This window comes from Callithrix jacchus, chromosome 2 (genome assembly GCF_049354715.1).
Source record: "Callithrix jacchus isolate 240 chromosome 2, calJac240_pri, whole genome shotgun sequence".
NCBI classification, from domain to species: Eukaryota; Metazoa; Chordata; class Mammalia; order Primates; family Cebidae; genus Callithrix; species Callithrix jacchus.
Genome location: NC_133503.1, coordinates 17,468,539 through 17,486,083, shown reverse-complemented (window position 1 = coordinate 17,486,083; position 17,545 = coordinate 17,468,539). Strand labels below are relative to the sequence as shown.

The window sequence follows — 17,545 nt, the reverse complement described above, 5'->3', positions numbered from 1 at the left end:
GTCAGGGCTGCGCTGACGACATGGGTGGAGTGACCTCTCTTCTCCAACAGGACAATGTGGAACCCATTATGATTTCCAGCAGGAGGGAAAACCAAGAGCAGACTTCACCCACCCTGCCCTCTGCCCTCCTTCCATGAATCCTATCTTTACTGCCCCAGCCGGAGCTACGCTTTCAAACGCAAACGTAATTCCATCAGATTTAACGCTGACCTGCTAGGTGCGGCGGAGGGGACTGACTTGCCCCCCCCCAGCAAAAGGGACTTTCAAGACTGGTTCCTGTCTGGAATTCACAAGAGGTGGCCCATGTTAACCCGGGGACCTGAACAATCAAATTCTTTTGTGCAATTCAGATTAGCCAAACACTTGACAGGCGACAGGGCAGCGCAGGCAGGTCCGCAGCCCCGCCACGGTCCTGCCAACCCCACCAATGGGCTCCTCCTGCGGGGCCACAGGGGCTCGGCTCAGCATCTGTTTTCTTGAATGCACTATTTGTCGAGGGGCTGGAAATGGTACAGAAACCACCGGGAAACAAGGCTTTGAGCTGGCGCACGGGTGGGGATCTGGCTGCAACCGCGAAGGGGTGCGTGCTGGGGGCTTCTCGGCGGCTCGGGTGCGAGAGCGCGCAGAACCCTGAGGCCCGCTCCCTCACGGCGCCCCCCAACCTTGAGACGAACGTCCCCCTCCAGGGCACAGCTGGGGAAACTGAGGGCCGAGAGTCCCCTGGAGTTCAGGGTCCGGGGCCAGCGCGGACGGCCAGACTCAGGGGCTTGCGGAGGACGGCAGCGCGGATCCCCGGACCCCCGAAGTCTGGGCAGCCCTTGCCCCGGCTCGTCTGCCTCCGAATGCAGCCCCCTCGACCAGGCCGGGGCCCGTGAGCCGGTCGGTTTCCATGGCAACGGAGCAAGCCTGCCCTCCGCGCCCCGACCCGCGCCCAGGAGGGTGCCGGAGCGCGCCCTGAGGCCTCCGCGCCCCGCGCCCCCGGCAGCGGTCAAGCAGCGCCCCCTGAGAACCCCCCCACCTCCGCGGTCACTCCTCGCGCACCCCGCACTCACCTCAGGCACAGCCCGCCGCGCCACCACGTTATCTCGCTGCTCCCACCCGCGGTTGGCCGGGCCTGACGCCCAAACCCGCGCGTGCCGCTGCGCCTCCTGCCGGCCGCGCAACGGACAGACTGGGGCCTCGCGGGGGCGGGGCCACCAAAGGAGGAGCGGGCACCTCGGCGCCCAATAGGCAGAAACAAGGTCCTGAGGGGAAGGGGCGGGCGAGAAAAAGGCGGGCTGGAGCTGGGCCTCGGCTTCCAATAGGCAGATCAAAGCCTCGAGGAGGCGGGGCCCCGAGGAGGGGGGCGGGGCTAACATACTAGTAAAGGCGGGCTGTACTCTGGCGCCTCCTGCCGGCCACCCAATGGACGGGGATGCGGCCTCGAGGGGGCGAGGCCTCACCGCGGGGTTTTGAAGGAAGGGGTGAGGTTGATTGTGGAGAGGCGGGGAGGGGGGGGGTGTTTACAGCCCACCTGACAGCAGTTTAAAGAGGGGTGTCCCTGCAGGAAGGGCGGGGCCGGTTCTTTGTCCCTGAGTTGCTTGTAGGCTCTGGGCTTCCGCGGTTGGGTGGGCTATTTCGAGATCTAAGTTTCTAGTAGCCCAGTGATTGGGTGTAGAGGAGGGTAGAGCCGTGACCCCCAATTAATGAACATCTAAGCCGCTGAAAATGAAGAAGGGAGAAATTCCCTCTCCCCTACAATCTGTCTCTCACCCAGAGTTTTAAAAGATAAATCATGTCATGGCACTCCTGCTTACAATGATGCAAAAAAAACGCCAGGTCAGCTCTGGGCTGTGGCCCCAACTACCCTCCCTGGGGACTTGTTTAAAAACCAGCTGTGTCCTCAGAACTTTGGCCGGGATTTTCCCATTGAGGAATGTGGGCTGGAACTGGGAGATTCAGGTGGCTTGGAATCAATAGGCAGAACCCAGGCGCTGGGAGTGAACCTTTTTTTTTTTTTTTTTTTTTTCCTGAGATGGAATGTCATTCTGTTTCTCAGGCTGGAGTGCAGTGACACAATCTCTGCTCACTGCAACCTCTGCCTCCTGGGTTCAAGCGATTCTCCTGCCTCAGCCTCCCGAGTAGCTGGGACTACAGGTGCTCGCCACCACGCCCAGCTAATTTTGTATTTTTAGTAGAGACAGGTTTTTACCATGTTGGCCAGGATGATCTCAATCTCTTGACCTCGTGATCCGCCCGCCTCATCCTCCCAAAGTGCTGGGATTACAGGTGTGAGCCACTGCCCCTAGCCCAGGAGTGGACCTTTTTGTGGACAGCTATTATGGTATGATTTCCAGTAGTAATGACCCCATATTGACAATGGAGGTAGAAAGGGACTTGATGGGTTTGTGAATAAACATTGACAACCTTCCATGTGCCAGGCCCTAGGCAACCTCGGCCACCTCACTTAATGCTCACATCAATTCTTGTGAGACAGAGATGTCTGAGACCTTTCAGCCCTCCCCTTTCCTCTACCTATCACCTGCTAATCCTAAAATCCACCTCCTGAACATTTTCTAATAAAAATTCTGCCTTAAAGCCAGCACAGAGAGACAGATTTGAGCCAGGCTCCTGTCTCCTTATTGATCGACTCACAATAAAAGCTTTTGTCTCAAAAACAGTGCAGTGAGATTGGCTTTTTTTTTTTTGAGATGAAGTTTCCTTCTTGTCACCCAGGCTGGAGTGTGATGGCACAATCACTGCAACCTCTGCCTCCCAGGTTCAAGTAATTCTCCTGCCTCAGCCTCCTGAGTAGCTGGGATTAGAAGCACCTGCCACCATGCCCAGCTAATTTTTGTATTTTTAATAGAGACGGGGTTTCGTCGTGTTGGCCAGGCTGGTTTTGAACTCCTGACATCAGGTAATCCATGCACCTCTGCCTCCCAAAGTGCTGGGATTACAGACGTGAGCTGTTGCACCTGGCCAAGATTGGCTTCTAGCACAGCAAGCACGGAACCCTTTTGTTTGGTAATATTCCCGTTTTTCAGACCAGAAAATAGTGGTGCAGAGAGGTCAGGCTGCTGGAGGTGGAGCCAAGAACTGAGCCAGGAATACAGGACCCTCTGTAAACACCCCAACCTCATTACCTGCCCTGGGACGGGATGCTTGAAAGGAATGACATGCTTGCATATTTCAATTCAGGAACACATGAAGAGACAAAATGGTCAGAGCTGAAGAAGAGCCTGGGTTCTGGCCAGGGTTTTCCTCCTGAAATATTCCTCACCCTGCCCTGGCCCATCGCCCACACTCCCACACCCTTCCTCCACAGGGGTAAGATAACTACAACCCATGGGCCAGATCTGGGCTGCCTTCTGTCGTTGTAAATAAAGTTTTATTCAAACACAGCTACCCTCATTTATTTAGATATTATCTATGACTGCTTTCCTGCAACCAAGATTTTACAGCCCCAAATGTCTAAAATATTATCTGGCCCTCTATAGAAAAATTTTGTGAATTCCTTCTGGATCTAGTAATGCTGATATATATATATCTTTGTATGAAAATGATGTTTCACACCTCTATATCTTTGCTCAGGCCAGTCCCTTGACCTTGAAACACGTTTCCCAACTGTATGAGATTGCCCTGGCTGCTACAACAAAATGGCAGATTGGGTGGCTTGAAAAACAGAAATGAATTGTCTTGCAGTTTGGAGGCTGGAAGTCCAAGGTCAAGCTGTCAGCAGGTTCAGCTTCTTCAGAGGCCTCTCTCCTTGATTTGCAGATGGCCACATTCTGGCTGTGTCCCCACATGGCCTTTCTTCTGAGTGTGCACCTCCTGGCTGTCTCTCTGTGTGTTCAATCTCCTCTTTTTTTTTTTTTTTTTTTTTTTTGAGAAGAGTTTTGCTCTGTCACCCAGGCTGGAGTACAGTGGCGCCATCTGGGCTCACTGCAACCTCCACCTCCTGGGTTCAAGTGATTCTCCTGCCTTAGCCTCCCGAGTAGCTGGGATTACAGGCGCCTGCCACCACGTCAGCTAATTTTTTGTATTTTTAGTAGAGATGGGGTTTCACCATGTTGGCCAGGCTGGTATTGAACTCCTGACTTCAGGTGATCCTCCCACCTTGGCCTCCCAAAGTGCTGGGATTACAGGCATGAACCATCACCACTCCTGGCCCAATCTCCTCTTCTTATAAGGACACCAGTCAGATTAGACTAGGGACCATCCTAACAGCCTCATTTTAACTTAATCATCTCTTTAAAGGCCTTGTCTCCAAGTATAGTCACATTCTGAGGTGTGAGGGGTCGGGGCTTTAACACGTGAATTTTAGGGGCACAAAATTCAGACCATAACAGCAGCCTTCATTTCCTGGCTAATTTGTACTCATCCTCTGAGACTTAGACAAGCCAAACTCCAAGATGGGCCCCAGTGATTCCCACCTCTTCGTTTTCACACTCCTCTGTAGGTCCAGGTTGAATAGGGCTGACTTGTGTAACCAGTAAGATGTTGCCAAAATGATATTATGACTGCCGGAACGTGATAATGAAAGAAGCAAGGGCTTCTGCCCTTGCTCTCTCTTAGAGCACTGGCTCTGAGGTCAGCCAGCTGCCATGTTGGGAGGACACTCAAGCAGCTCTACAGGGGTCCATATGGCGAGAAGCTAAGGCATCCACCAACAGCCAGGCCAACTCGCCACCGATGTCAGCCATGTCATCGTGTGAGTCCTCCAGCCCCAGGAGACTTTAGGTGACTGACATCCTAACTGGACTCCAATGAAGAACTCTGAGCCAAAATATCTCCCCCTCCCTGCAGCAAAGCTACTCCCAAATTCCCAACCCTCAAAGACTATGAGATGATAAATGTTTTTTTGTTTTTGTTTTTGTTTTTTGAGATGAAGGCTCACTCTGTTGTCCAGACTAGAGTGTAATGGCACGCTCTCGGCTCACTGCAACCTCTACCTCCGAGGTTCAAGTGATCCTCCTGCCTCAGCCTTCCAAGTATCTGGGATTACAGGCGCATGCCACCACACCCGGCTAATTTTGTATTTTTAGTAGAGATGGGGTTTTGCCATATTGGCCAGGCAGGTCTCGAACTCCTGACCTCAGCTGATCTGCCCACTTCTGCCTCCCAAAGTGCTGGGATGACAGGCATGAGCCACTCCACCAGCTGATAAATGTTTATTATTGATCTCAGCTACTAAGTTTTCAGAGTAGTTCGTTATGCAGCAATGGATAACTAATACCCCTTATCTGGGAAGATCTTCCTGTCCCCTAGTCTTGGCTACATGCCCTCTTCTATGCTCCCACAGTCTGATTTTGTTACCTTTTTATTAAGCAAGCCCACATTAATCACACTATGTTCCATAAACATAAGCCAGATGTTATTACTCCTCCACCTATAACCCTCTAAGGACTTTTCCTTTTGCACTTAGAATAAAGTAGGGCTTGCAAAACCCTGCTCCAGCAACTCTCTTCCGTGGCCTTGGCACTCCAGCCGCTCGGAACTTCTTTTTTCATGCACACTGAGGTCATCTCCCTTCTCTGAGACCTTTTCTCTTTTGATCTCCCTGACCCCACAGCCTCCCCTCTGTGTTTTCATGCTGGGCCCCTACCCAGTGCAAAGACTCATCTCCCTTCCTGTCTTCTGATCACCTCTTGACTATCACCCCTGAGTCGTTCTCTATTTTATTATCTGTTAAATTTATATATATATATATATATATATATGTAAATTATATATATAAACACACACATACAACAGAGAGAGAGAAAGAGAAAGAGAGAGAGTCTTGCTCTGCTGCCCAGGCTGTAATGCAGTGGTATGATCACAGCTCACTGCATCCTTTGCTTTCCAGGCTCAGGTGATCCTCCCACCTCAGTCTCCTGAGCAGTAGGGACTACATGTCTGGCTATTTTTTTTATTTTTATTTTTTGTAGAGATTGGGGTCTCCCTGTGTTTCCCAGACTGGTTTCAAACTCCTGGCCTTCAGTGATCCTCCCATCTCGGTTCCTAAAGCACTGGGCTCACAGGTGTAAGCCACCACACCTGGCCACCTGTTTTATTTAATTCACAGACTTTATCACCATGTCAGCGTACTTGCTTATGTATTCAACATACACTAGAATTTGTGTTCTTGGAAGGCAAGGGCTTCATGTGTCTTGTTTACTGTTATACTTGGCACCTAGCAGGTGCTCAATAAATATTTGTTAAATGAGTAGATGAAGGAATGGAATAGATTTCCTTCCACTGTCACCCCCTCCCTCCAGGGAAAGTCCAAAGCTGTATTTATCTCCATATCCTGGAGCCTGGGTCCTGGACAGGTTTTGAACTGTCGGGTTAAGTATCTTTGGAAATCCACTGGGCAAAAATGGAGGGTTGAGCTGTCCTGCTTGGCCACCAGAGAGGGACAGAATCCTGGAACTGACTCCAGGAAAAGACTTGAGCCCAGAGGGAAAGGATCTGGTTAAGGTCCAACATTTGGTGCCCAAGAAATGGCCATCCAGGGGCAAAGAGACTGGGATCTTTCAGAGCCCAGGGGAGAGAGGAGGCAGGCCTTAGGAGGTACCTGGGGAGCATTAGATCCCAACCTTTCCTTTCCAGACTGCTACATCCTGTATCCCTAGATGGGGCTGGCAGAACAAGTGATTTAATACTTCCATTCCCTTCTTCAGGCCCTCCACACCTATAAATAGCAGTGCTTACGGCTCATGCCTGTAATCCCAGCACTTTGGGAGGCCAAGGCAGGAGGACCACTTGAGATCAGGAGTTTGAGACCAGCCTGGCTAACATGGTGAAACCCCGACTCTACTAAAAATTTAAAAATTAGCTGGGCATGGTGGCACACACCTGTAGTCCCAGCTACATGGGAGGCTGAGGTGGGAGAATTGCATGAACCCAGGAGGTGGAAGCTGCAGTGAGTCAAGATCGTACCACTGCACTCCAGTCTGGGTGACAGAGCAAGACTCTGTCTCAAAAAAATAGCAGTGCTTTGGGTTTGCCCATTCTTTGTAAACTCATAAGCCCCAAACTCAGCAATTGTTTGTGTTTTTGTTTGTTTGTTCTTTTCTTTCTTTTTTTGAGATGGAGTTTCGCTCTTGTTAACCAGTCTGGGGTGCAGTGTTATGATCTTGGCTCACTGCAACCTCCACCATTCGGATTCAAGCAATTCTCCTTTCTCAGCCTCCCGAGTGGCTGGGACTACAGGCGCGCACCACCATGCCCAGATAATTTTTGTATTTTTAGTAGAGACGGGGTTTCACCATGTTGACCAGGATGGTCTTGATCTCTTGACCTTGTGATCCACCTGCCTCGGCCTCCCAAAGTGCTGGGATTATAGACGTGAGCCACTGCGCCCGGCCTTGTTTGTTCTTTTATTGAGATGGGGTCTCACGCTGTTGCCCAGGCTGGAATGCAGTGGCACCATCATAGCTCTCTGCAGCCTCAACCTCCCAGGCTCAAGTGATCCTCCTGCCTCAACCCCCCGAGTAGCTTAGACTACAGGTATGCACCACCACGCATGGCTAATAAATTTTTTTTTTTTTTACAGACGGGTCTCCCTGTGTTGCCCAGGCTGGTCTCAAACTCCTGGGCTCGAGTTGATTTTCCCGCCTTGGCTTCCCAAAGTGCTTAGATTATAGGTGTGAGCCACCACACCCAGCCCAAACTCAGCAATTATTTTTCTTCCTGTGTCTTATGAGGAGCAATTTTCACCCAACAATGTAGGTCCTCTCATCACTGATAATGTACAGGGTACAGGGAGTTACAGAGCTGAGCAGGAACCCTCAAGGAACTTACACTCTGATGAACAGAGCATTTTAAATAACTATTTTAAAGTGTATAATTCTGTGGAATTTAGGACATTCACAGTGTTATGCAATCATCACCACTGTCTAGTTTTAAAATATTGTTGGCCAGGCTCAGTGGCTCACACCTGTAACCCCAGAACTTTGGGAGGCAGAGGTGGGCAGATAACTTGAGGTCAGGAGTTCAAGACCAGCCTGGCCAGCATGGTGAAACCCTGTCTCTACTAAAAATACAAAAATTAGCTGGATGTGGTGGTGTGCACCTGTAGTCCCAGCTACTTGGGAGGCTGAGGCATGAGAATCGCTTGAATCCGAGTAGTGGAGGTTGCAGTGAGCCAAGATCATACCACTGCACCCCAGCCTGGGTGAAAGAGTGAGACTTCAAAGGAGAGACCATGCCAGCTAGGCAGGCACACCCCATTCCCTCCTGCCCCTGGGTCCCAGCAACCACCAATCCACTTTCTGTCTCTGTGGTTACAACTCTTGTGGATATTTCATATAAGTAGAGTCATAGAATATGTGACCTTTTGTGTCTACATTCTTTCCCTTGGCATCATTTTTGAGGTTTGTTGGAAATAGATGCTCCATGCCACAAAGAAAAATTAGCACCGAGGCAAAGGATCCTTCAGCAAGGCAGTTTTTACTTCCTGGCTGCAGGAAGGGCACTCTCACTAGCCATCGTGCCATGAGAGTACAATGAGCAAAGGAAAACACACAAATTTATCCCTTACACATTTGGGGTCATCCTTACTGCTGTGTCTGATCTCCATTGGCTGAAGCCAGACATCACAATGTAAACTAAAACCTGATTGGCTAATAACTTGATACTTTTCTAAACAGGTAAAAGCAATGGAGAGCTGGGACATGCCTGTGAGCACATCCAGCACAGATATCTTGGTTAAAGTACAAGGACATAGAACATACTACGTGCCTGTAAGCATGGCATGTCTAACAGCTACATAGGATAGGGCTTAACAAAGTTATTAGCACACTTATTTTTTTAACAACAAAGGAAACTTTAAAAAGGAAATTTTCTACTTCCAACAAGGTTCATCATCTTTCCTCCAAATCTGAAAACATTCTAAAATTTCAAAGTTTATTTTGAAAAATGGAGAGTGGGTAAGCTCTGCAGGTTGCCTGTGGCTCTAGAGAGCTGGGTTTGAATTGGCAAGGTTTGGACTCAGATCTGCTCCACATGCCTTCGTATTCTGGTAGCAGCACTTACCAGGGCACAGTCTTCTCATGATAGCTGGCAGATGCAAGGGGCCAAGCCACAAGTTTACCTAAAGCATCTTCTAATGTTATATCCACCGACATTTCATCAACCAAAACAAATCACATGGCTAGGTGCAGTGGCTCATGCCTATAATCCCAGCACTTTGGGAGGCCAAGGAAGTTGGATTACTTGAGTTCAGAAGTTCAAGACCAACCTAGGCAACATGGTGAAACCCTGTCTCTACAACAAATACAGAAATTAGCCAGAAGTGGTGGTGTACACCTGTAGCCCCAGCTACTCGGGAGGCTGAGGTAGGAGGATCAGTTGAGCCTGGGAGGTGGAGGCTGCAATGAGTTGTGATTGCATCACTCTACTCTAGCCCAGGTGACAGAGCAAGACCTTGTCTCAAAAAACAAAATAGGCTGGGTGTGGTGGTTCACAGCACTTTGGGAGGCTGAGGTGCGCAGATCACCTGAGGTCGGGAGTTTGAGACCAGGCTGACCAACATGGAGAAACCCCTTCTCTACTAAAAATATAAAATTAGCTGAGCGTGGTGGTGCATGCCTGTAATCCCAACTACTCAGGAGGCTGAGGCAGGAGAACTGCATGAACCCATGAGGTGGAGGCTGCAGTAAATCAAGATAGTGCCATTGTACTCCAGCCCAGGCAACAAGAGCGAAACTCTGCCTCAAAAACAAAACAAAACAAAAAAGCAACAAATCACATGGCTAAGTCCAACGTCCAGGGGTCAGGATAGGATGCTCTTCTCCAGGTGGTAAGCAGCCATGTCTGCGATGAGGACGAAGAAAGATGTGTGAACAAATCATACAATCTGCAGAGAGAAGTAAACGCACCACCGCCACTCTGTGAGGTGGACATCATTATGTCCGTCCACTTTGTTTTTTCAGAGATAGGATCTCACTCTGTCACGCAGGCTGGAGTGCAGTGACGCAATCAAAGCCACTGAGCTCAAGCAATCCTCTCGCCTCGGCTCCTGAGTAGCTGAGACCACAGACATGCGCCACCACACCCAATTAAATTTTTTTGTTTGTAGAGATGGGGGCCTAGCTATGTTGCCCAGACTGATCTCAAACTGCTGGGTTCAGGTGATCCTCCTGACTCAGCCTCACAAAGTGTTGGAATGACAGATGTGAGCCACTGCACTGGCCAAGATGTTTTTTAAAAGATGTGCAATCTCACCACTGTGAAAGAAAAATAAATCTTGGGACCCCCAAATCACTAAGCCAAAGGGAAAAGTCAATCTGGGGACTGCATCAGGTAAACCTGCTTCCCATTTTATTCCTAAATAAGATAGCTAAAAAGATTTAAAAACAAACAAACCAAAAAAAAGCTACATACCTCCCTCACAATTTGTCCATAAGAAAATACCTTGTGGGCTTCAAGATCTTTACACTAAAACAGTTCTGTTGAATTTCACCCTGGCAATGTAAATTGATAGCTGACCTTCACAGACGAGGGACAAAGGACAGAACACAAAGTCATCCCTCTGCCCATCGAAGACAAATGCATATCAGATTGCTTCCTCTGCCCTAGTATGTATTAATAAAAATGCACATTCCCTAAGCCAGTCTGAAGCAAAAATGACTATTCCTCTACCGCACTCTCACATGTAAATTGCATATCCGGTGAACGACTGATCAAAGACTCAAAAGAATGCAACTGAGGCTGGGCGTGCTGGCTCACATCTGTAATCTCAGCACTTGGGGAGGCAGGGGCAGGTGGATCACTTGAAGACAGGAGTTTGAGACCAGCCTGGCCAACATTGTGAAACCCCGTCTCTACCAAAAAATGCAGAAAAATAGCCAGGTGTGGTGGCAGGAACCTATAATCCCAGCTACTCGGGAGGCTGAGGCAGGAGAATCGCTTGAACCCAGGAGGCAGAGGTTGCAGTGAGCGGAGATTGCTTCACTGCACTCCAGCCTGGGCGACAAAAGTGGAACTCCATCTTTTAAAAAAAAAAAAAAAAAAGCAACTGTTTGTCTCTGATCTACTTGTGTCCTGGAAGCACCCCTCCTTGTCCCACCATTCTAGATTGAACCACTGTCCATCTTACACATATTGACTGATGTCTTATATCTCCCTAAAATGTATAAATCCAAGCTGTACCCCAGCCATCTTGGGTACATGTTGTCAGGACCTCCTGAGGCTGTGTTATGGGCACATCCTTAACCTTGGCAAAATAAACTTTCTAAATTGATTGAAACCTGTCTCAGATACTTTTGGTTCACACGACAAAATATGGTACATAAGTGAGATAATGCAAATGTTAATTAGCTCAATTGGGCCATTCCACCGTGTATATACATTTCAAAACATCACACTATACATGATACATATACACAATTTTTATTTGTGAACTAAAAGAACAAAATAAAAAATAAATCAAGGCCAGGAGCAGTGGCTCATGCTTGCAATTCCAGCACTTTGGGAGGCTGAAGCAGGTGAATCGCCTGAGGTCAGGAGTTCGAGACCAGCCTGGCCAATCTGGCGAAACCCCATCTCTAAATACCAAAATTAGCTGGGCGTGGTGGTAGACGCCTATAGTCCCAGCTATTGGGGAAGCTGAGGCAGGAGAATCACTTGAACTTGGGAGACAGGTTGCAGCGAGCCGAGATTGCGCCGCTGCATTCCAGCCTGGGTGACAAATCGAGAATCTGCTCCAAATAAATAAATAAATCAGAACAATTAATTAAAATATGTGAAACCAGGATATGGAGAACATACTAACAGTGTTAATTTCTGCATGATGGAGTTTATGACTGATTGTAATTTCTTTTTCTTCTTCTTTTTTTTTTTTTTTTTTTTGAGACGGAGTTTCGCTCTTGTTACCCAGGCTGGAGTGCAATGGTGCAATCTCGGCTCACCGCAACCTCCGCCCCCTGGGTTCAGGCAATTCTCCTGCCTCAGCCTCCTGAGTAGCTGGGATTACAGGCACGCGCCACCGTGCCCAGCTAATTTTTTGTAATTTTTAGTAGAGACGGGGTTTCACTATGTTGACCAGGATGGTCTCGATCTGTTGACCTCGTGATCCACCCGCCTCGGCCTCCCAAAGTGCTGGGATTACAGGCTTGAGCCACCGCGCCCGGCCTTTTTTTTTTTTGAGACAGAGTCTCGTTCTGTTGCCCAGGCTGGAGAGCAATGTTGCAATCTCAGCTCACTGCAACCTCTGCCTCCCACGTTCAAGTGATTCTCTTGCTTCAGCCTCCTGAGTAGCTGGAATTACAGACACTCACCACCATGCCCAGCTAATTTTTTGTATTTTTAGTAGAGACGGGGTTTCACCATGTTGGTCAGGCTGGTCTCAAACTCCTGACCTTGTGATCTGCCCACCCAAAGTGGTGGGATTATAAGTGTGAGCCACCACACCCAGCCAACTGATTGCAATTTATTTCTGAAGTTAGCCACCTCAGTACACAGATTCCATTGCATACACTCTTCTTGCTATAAGAGGAGTGGATGTACCTCTATCAGGTGTGAGAGAATGGGGTCTACATTCCCTCCCCTTGAAACTGGGAGGACCTTTTTAGCCACCTTGAGTAAAAGTGTTACCAGAAAGGTCTGATGTAGACCCCAAGAGAGGGTTCTTGGACTCCGTGCAAAAAAAGAATTCAGGGGGAGTCCATAGAGTAAAGTGAAAGTTTATTAAGAAAGTAAATAATTAATAGAATGTCTACTCCATAGCCAGAGCATCACCAAGGGCTGCTGGTTGGCTATTTTATTTTTCCTTCTTTTTATTTTTTTCATTTTTGATTGGCTATTTTTATGGTTCGTTCTTTCTTTTCTTTCTTTTTTTTGATATGGAGTCTTGCTCTGTCACCCAGTCTGGAGTGCAGTGGCAAGATCTCCACTCACTGCAACCTCTGCTTCTCAGGTTCAAGCAATTCTCGTGCCTCTGCATCCCAAGCAGCTAGGATTACAGACATACGCCACCACACCCGGCTAATTTTTATATTTTTAGTATAGACAGGGTTTCACCATGTTGGTCAGGCTGGTCTTGAACCCCTGACTCAGGTGATGCAGCTGATTCAGCCTCCTAAAGTGTTGGGATTACAGGCGTGAGCCACCGCGACCAGCCTAGTTATTTCTTGATTATATGCTGAACAAGGAGTGGATTACTCATGAGTTTTCCAGGAAAGGATGATCAATTCCCAGAACTAACGGTTTCTCCCCTTTATAGACTATATAGGGTAACTTCTTGACATTGCCATGTCATTGGCAAATGTTGTGACGCCAGTGGGAGTGTCTTTTAATATGCTAATATATTATAATTAACGTAAGCAGTGAGGACGACCAAAGGTCACTTTCCTCACCATCCTGGTTTTGGTGGGTTTTGGTAGGCTTCTTTATCACATGTTTTACCATCAGGGTCTTTGTGTCCTGCATCTTAAGCTGACCTCCTATCTCATCCTGTGACTTAGAATGCCTAAACACCTGGGAATGCAGCCCAGTAGGTCTCAGCCTCATTTCACCCAGCCCCTATACAAGATGGAGTCCCTCTGGTTCAAACGCTTCTGACCAAAGAATATGGCAGGAATGACGATGCGCAGCCTCCAAGGCTAGGTCATAAAAGGCAACACGTCTCCCACCTGGCTATTTCTGTCTCTTGAGACACTTGCCTTAGGAGCGAGCCATGTTGTAAGGAAGTCCAGGCCACATGGAGAAGTCACATGTGAATGTATATCAAGCATCTCTTTTTAGTTCTTTCTTTCTTTTTTTTATTTTGAGACAGAGTCTCACTCTTGATGCCCAGGCTGGAGTGCAATGGCATGATCTCAGCTCACCACAACCTCTGCCTTCGGGTTCAAGTGATTTTCCTGCCTCAGCCTCCTGAGTAGCTGGGATTACAGACATAAACCACCATGTCTGGCACAATCTTGGCTCACTGCAATCTCTGCCTCTCAGGTTCAAGCAATTCTCGTGCCTCCGCATCCCAAGCAGCTAGGATTACAGACATGCGCCACCACACCCGGCTAATTTTTATATTTTTAGTATACACAGCGTTTCTTCATGTTGGTCAGGCTGGTCTTGAACTCCCTACCTCAGATGATCCACCCGCCTCGGCCTCCCCGAGTGCTGGGATTACAGACCTGAGCCACCACGCCCAGCAGTTATTTCTGTTAAAATAAAAAGTCTGCTTGCACATCTGGGGCCTTTCTGATCCTGGAGGGACTGTCCCTCCCAGAGCTAGTCAATTCCTAGAGAAAGTAACACAGGGGCTTTTAAGAGTGCCTTTCATATGCAAACCAAGCAATCCCAGCTCACCCCCTCCACCCCCTCTATGGGGCTACCAGATTACAGGCCAATATTCCCCCATCCTAATCACCCCAGGGCCAGGCACCAGACATCTCAGTGAGATGGGATAGTTCCCTTGACCTTAACCCCCTTCGTGGGTGGGAACTGGAATGGGTTGTTTCACTCAGCCCGCCCCTGGCCACTCCTCAAGAGAAGGAGCGTGCAAGCTAGCAAGCGCAGAAACCGGAGGGAACGAACGCTGGAACCGGCCAGTCCTTTCCCTCCGGTGGGAGCAGGCTCTGTGCAAACCCTGCAGCAGCGTCCATGCCCCTGCCCTCTCGGCACCAGGGTCTTGTTCCATGTCCAGGAAGAATCAGGTCACCAATACAGGTTGAAGGATAGCGTATGCAGAGGATTTTATTGGGTGATGGATGTGGCTCTCAGCGGAAGAAAGTGATCTTCCCTGAAGCTGCTCCATCTGAAGTTAGCCTCATCTACCTGTCGACTCTGACGCTCAGCTGCTTGCATCTCTAATCACTTGCATCAGCCAGCTGAAGTCTTTTTTTGTTTTTTCTTCAGAGTCTCGCTCTGTCTCCCAGGCTGGAGTGCAGTGGCACAATCTGCTCACTGCAACCTTCGCCTCCCGGGTTCAAGCGATTCTCCTGCCTTAGCCTACTAAGTAGCTGGGATTACAGGAGCCAGCCACTACACCCGGCTAATTTTTCTATTTTTAGTAAAGACAGGTTTCACCATGTTGGCAAGGCTGGTCTCAAACTCCCAACTTCAGGTGATCCGCCTGCCTTGGCCTCCCGAAGTGTTGGGATTACAGGCATGAGCCACCGCGCCTGACCAGCTGAAGGCTTTTTATGGGCACAGGAGAGGGGTGAGGTGGGCCAAAATGGCAATTATTTGCGGGGGGGGGGGGCGTGTTGGAGGAGAGTGGAAACACGGGGTCAGCTGTTTTGACTTAGGGCTGAGGTTCCGGCTTGAGGGTGGAGTTTAGGAGCCAAGGCTTTCTGTATTATCAGGTCAACCTCTACACTCCCAGAACCTGATTAAATTGCTCAACGAGCAATTCCTAAATCTGTTTACCATACCCTGCCCACTCCTTCCTGGGAAATCATGACAAAGGCTCCTGCCCGTGCTCTTCCATCACTCCTTCCTGACCAAGCCTGGTGCTTCCCCAAATGGCCTGCCTGTTTGATGTGCTCCCCTCCTTTTGGGATCTGTGAGTAACTGTGGGAAGTTGAAAAGTTCCTTTTTCAAGTTTCCTTTCTTGTTAAATTATAAGTGTGCTAATATCTTTGTTAAGCCCTATCCTATGTAGCTATTAGACATGGTTACAGGCACGTAGTACATTCTATATCCTTGTACTTTAACCAAGGTATCTGTGCTGGACGTGCTCACAGGCATGTCCCAGCTCTCCATTACTTTTACCTGTTTAGAAAAGTTTTAAGTTATTAGCCAATCAGGTTTTAGTTTAGATTGTGAGGTCTGGCTCCAGCCAATGGAGATCAGAAACAGCAGTAAGGACGACCCCAAATGGGTAAGGGATAAATATGTGTGTTTTCCTTTGTTTTTGGTACCCTCGTGGCAAGATGGCTAGTGAGAGTGCCCTTTCTGCAGCCCAGGAAGTAAAAACTGTGTTGCTGAAAGATCCTTTGTCTCAGTGCTAACTTTTCTTTGCAGCACCGAGCATCTGTTTCCAACTTCTATTTCCAACAGTAACAAACTGTGTCTTCAGTGGCGCTTGTTGCACGATCTGTTGGTCTCGCCATACCTGATTCATGGTAAAACCTACATGTTTATTATTTATTTTTAAGACAGGGTCTTGCTTTCCTGTCTCAAAGATAAGTAATAGGTCAGGCCATGGCTCATGCCTATAATCCTAGCACTTTGGGAGGCCAAGGTGGGTGGATTGCCTGAGATCAGGAGTCCGAGACCAGCCTGGGCAAGATGGTGAAAGCCTGTCTCTGCTAAAATACAAAAAATTAGCTGGGTGTGGCAGCGTGCACCTGCAATCCCAGCTACTCAGGAGGCTGAGACAGGAGAATCGCTTGAACCCAGGAGGTGGAGGTTGCAGTGAGCCAAGATTGCACCGCTGCACTCCAGCCTGGGTGACAGAGTGAGACTCCATCTCAAATAATAACAACGATGGTGATGATGATGATGATGTAGGTTTTACCACCAAGCTAGAATGCAGTGGCACAATCACGGCTCACTGCAGCCTCAGACTCCCTGGCTGAAGCAATCTTCCCGCCTCAGTCCCTAAGTTAGCTGGGACCCCGGGTGGGCACCACCATGCCAGCTAACTTATTTTTATTTTTTGTAGAGATGGGAGTCTCACTATGTTGCCCAGGCTGGTCTTGAACTCCTCGGATCAAGTGATCTGACTGCTTCAGCCTCCCAAAGTGCTGGGATTATAGACATGAGCCACTGTACCCAGCTGAAACCTACATTTTATTTATTTATTTATTTATTTATTTATTTTTTGAGAAGCAGTTTCGCTCCTGTTACCCAGGCTGGATGGCAATGGCGCAATCTAGGCTCACCGCAACCTCCGCCTCCTGGGTTCAGGCAATTCTCCTGCCTCAGCCTCCCAAGTAGCTGGGACTACAGGCATGCGCCACCATACCCAGCTAATTTTTTTTTTTTGTATTTTTAGTAGAGACGGGGTTTCACCATGTTGACCAGGATGGTCTCGATCTCTTGACCTCGTGATCCACCCGCCTCGGCCTCCCAAAGTGCTGGGATTACAGGCTTGAGCCACCGTGCCCGGCCTGAAACCTACATTTTAAAACAGCGTGTTTGGCCAACTTCTCCAGCTGGGTTCCTAGTCAGCCACCAGCATTAACCAACAGATGCGTGCAAGAACATGCCTTCAAGTGATTCCAGCCTCACGTCCACCTCCTCTAGCCGAGGCCCAGGCTCTAATTCCTGGCACGTGAAAACCACAAAACACATGGATGACTATTGTTTGAAGCCAATACGGGAGTTTTCACTTTGTCTTTTCTACATATCCCATTCTCTTTAGTGTTAGTCCACCCCCATTTCTTTCGGCAATAATTATTCCAGTTTCTTTCCTTTTTTCTTTCTCTTTTTTACCCCATATATTTCGGCAATAACTCTCTCTCTCTACCCCTCCTCCTTCCTTTCTCTCTCTCTCTTTCCCTCCCTCCCTCCCTTCCTTTCCTCTTTCTTTTTCTTTCTGTTTTTGATACAGAATCTTGCTCTGTCACCCAGTCAGTGGCTCGATCTTGGCTCACTGCAAACTCCGTCTCCCAAATTCAAGTGATTC

The 17,545-nt window shown here is 48.7% G+C and overlaps 1 protein-coding gene across 3 annotated transcripts in view; it reads right to left on the bottom strand.

The window, feature by feature from the left end:
- RADIL (Rap associating with DIL domain) overlaps positions 1 to 1,173 on the bottom strand; it is an 81,047-nt gene extending 79,874 nt beyond the window's left edge. For 2 of the 3 annotated variants that reach the window (XM_008983780.6, XM_035291993.3), the window contains exon 1: positions 1,053 to 1,173. The gene's annotated coding sequence lies outside the window, so the exon portion shown is untranslated. Of the gene's footprint in view, positions 1 to 662; positions 847 to 1,052 lie in introns of those variants that run through there. The other variant, XM_035291991.3, reaches the window with a different exon arrangement.
- Between the last annotated feature and the right edge of the window lie 16,372 nt (positions 1,174 to 17,545).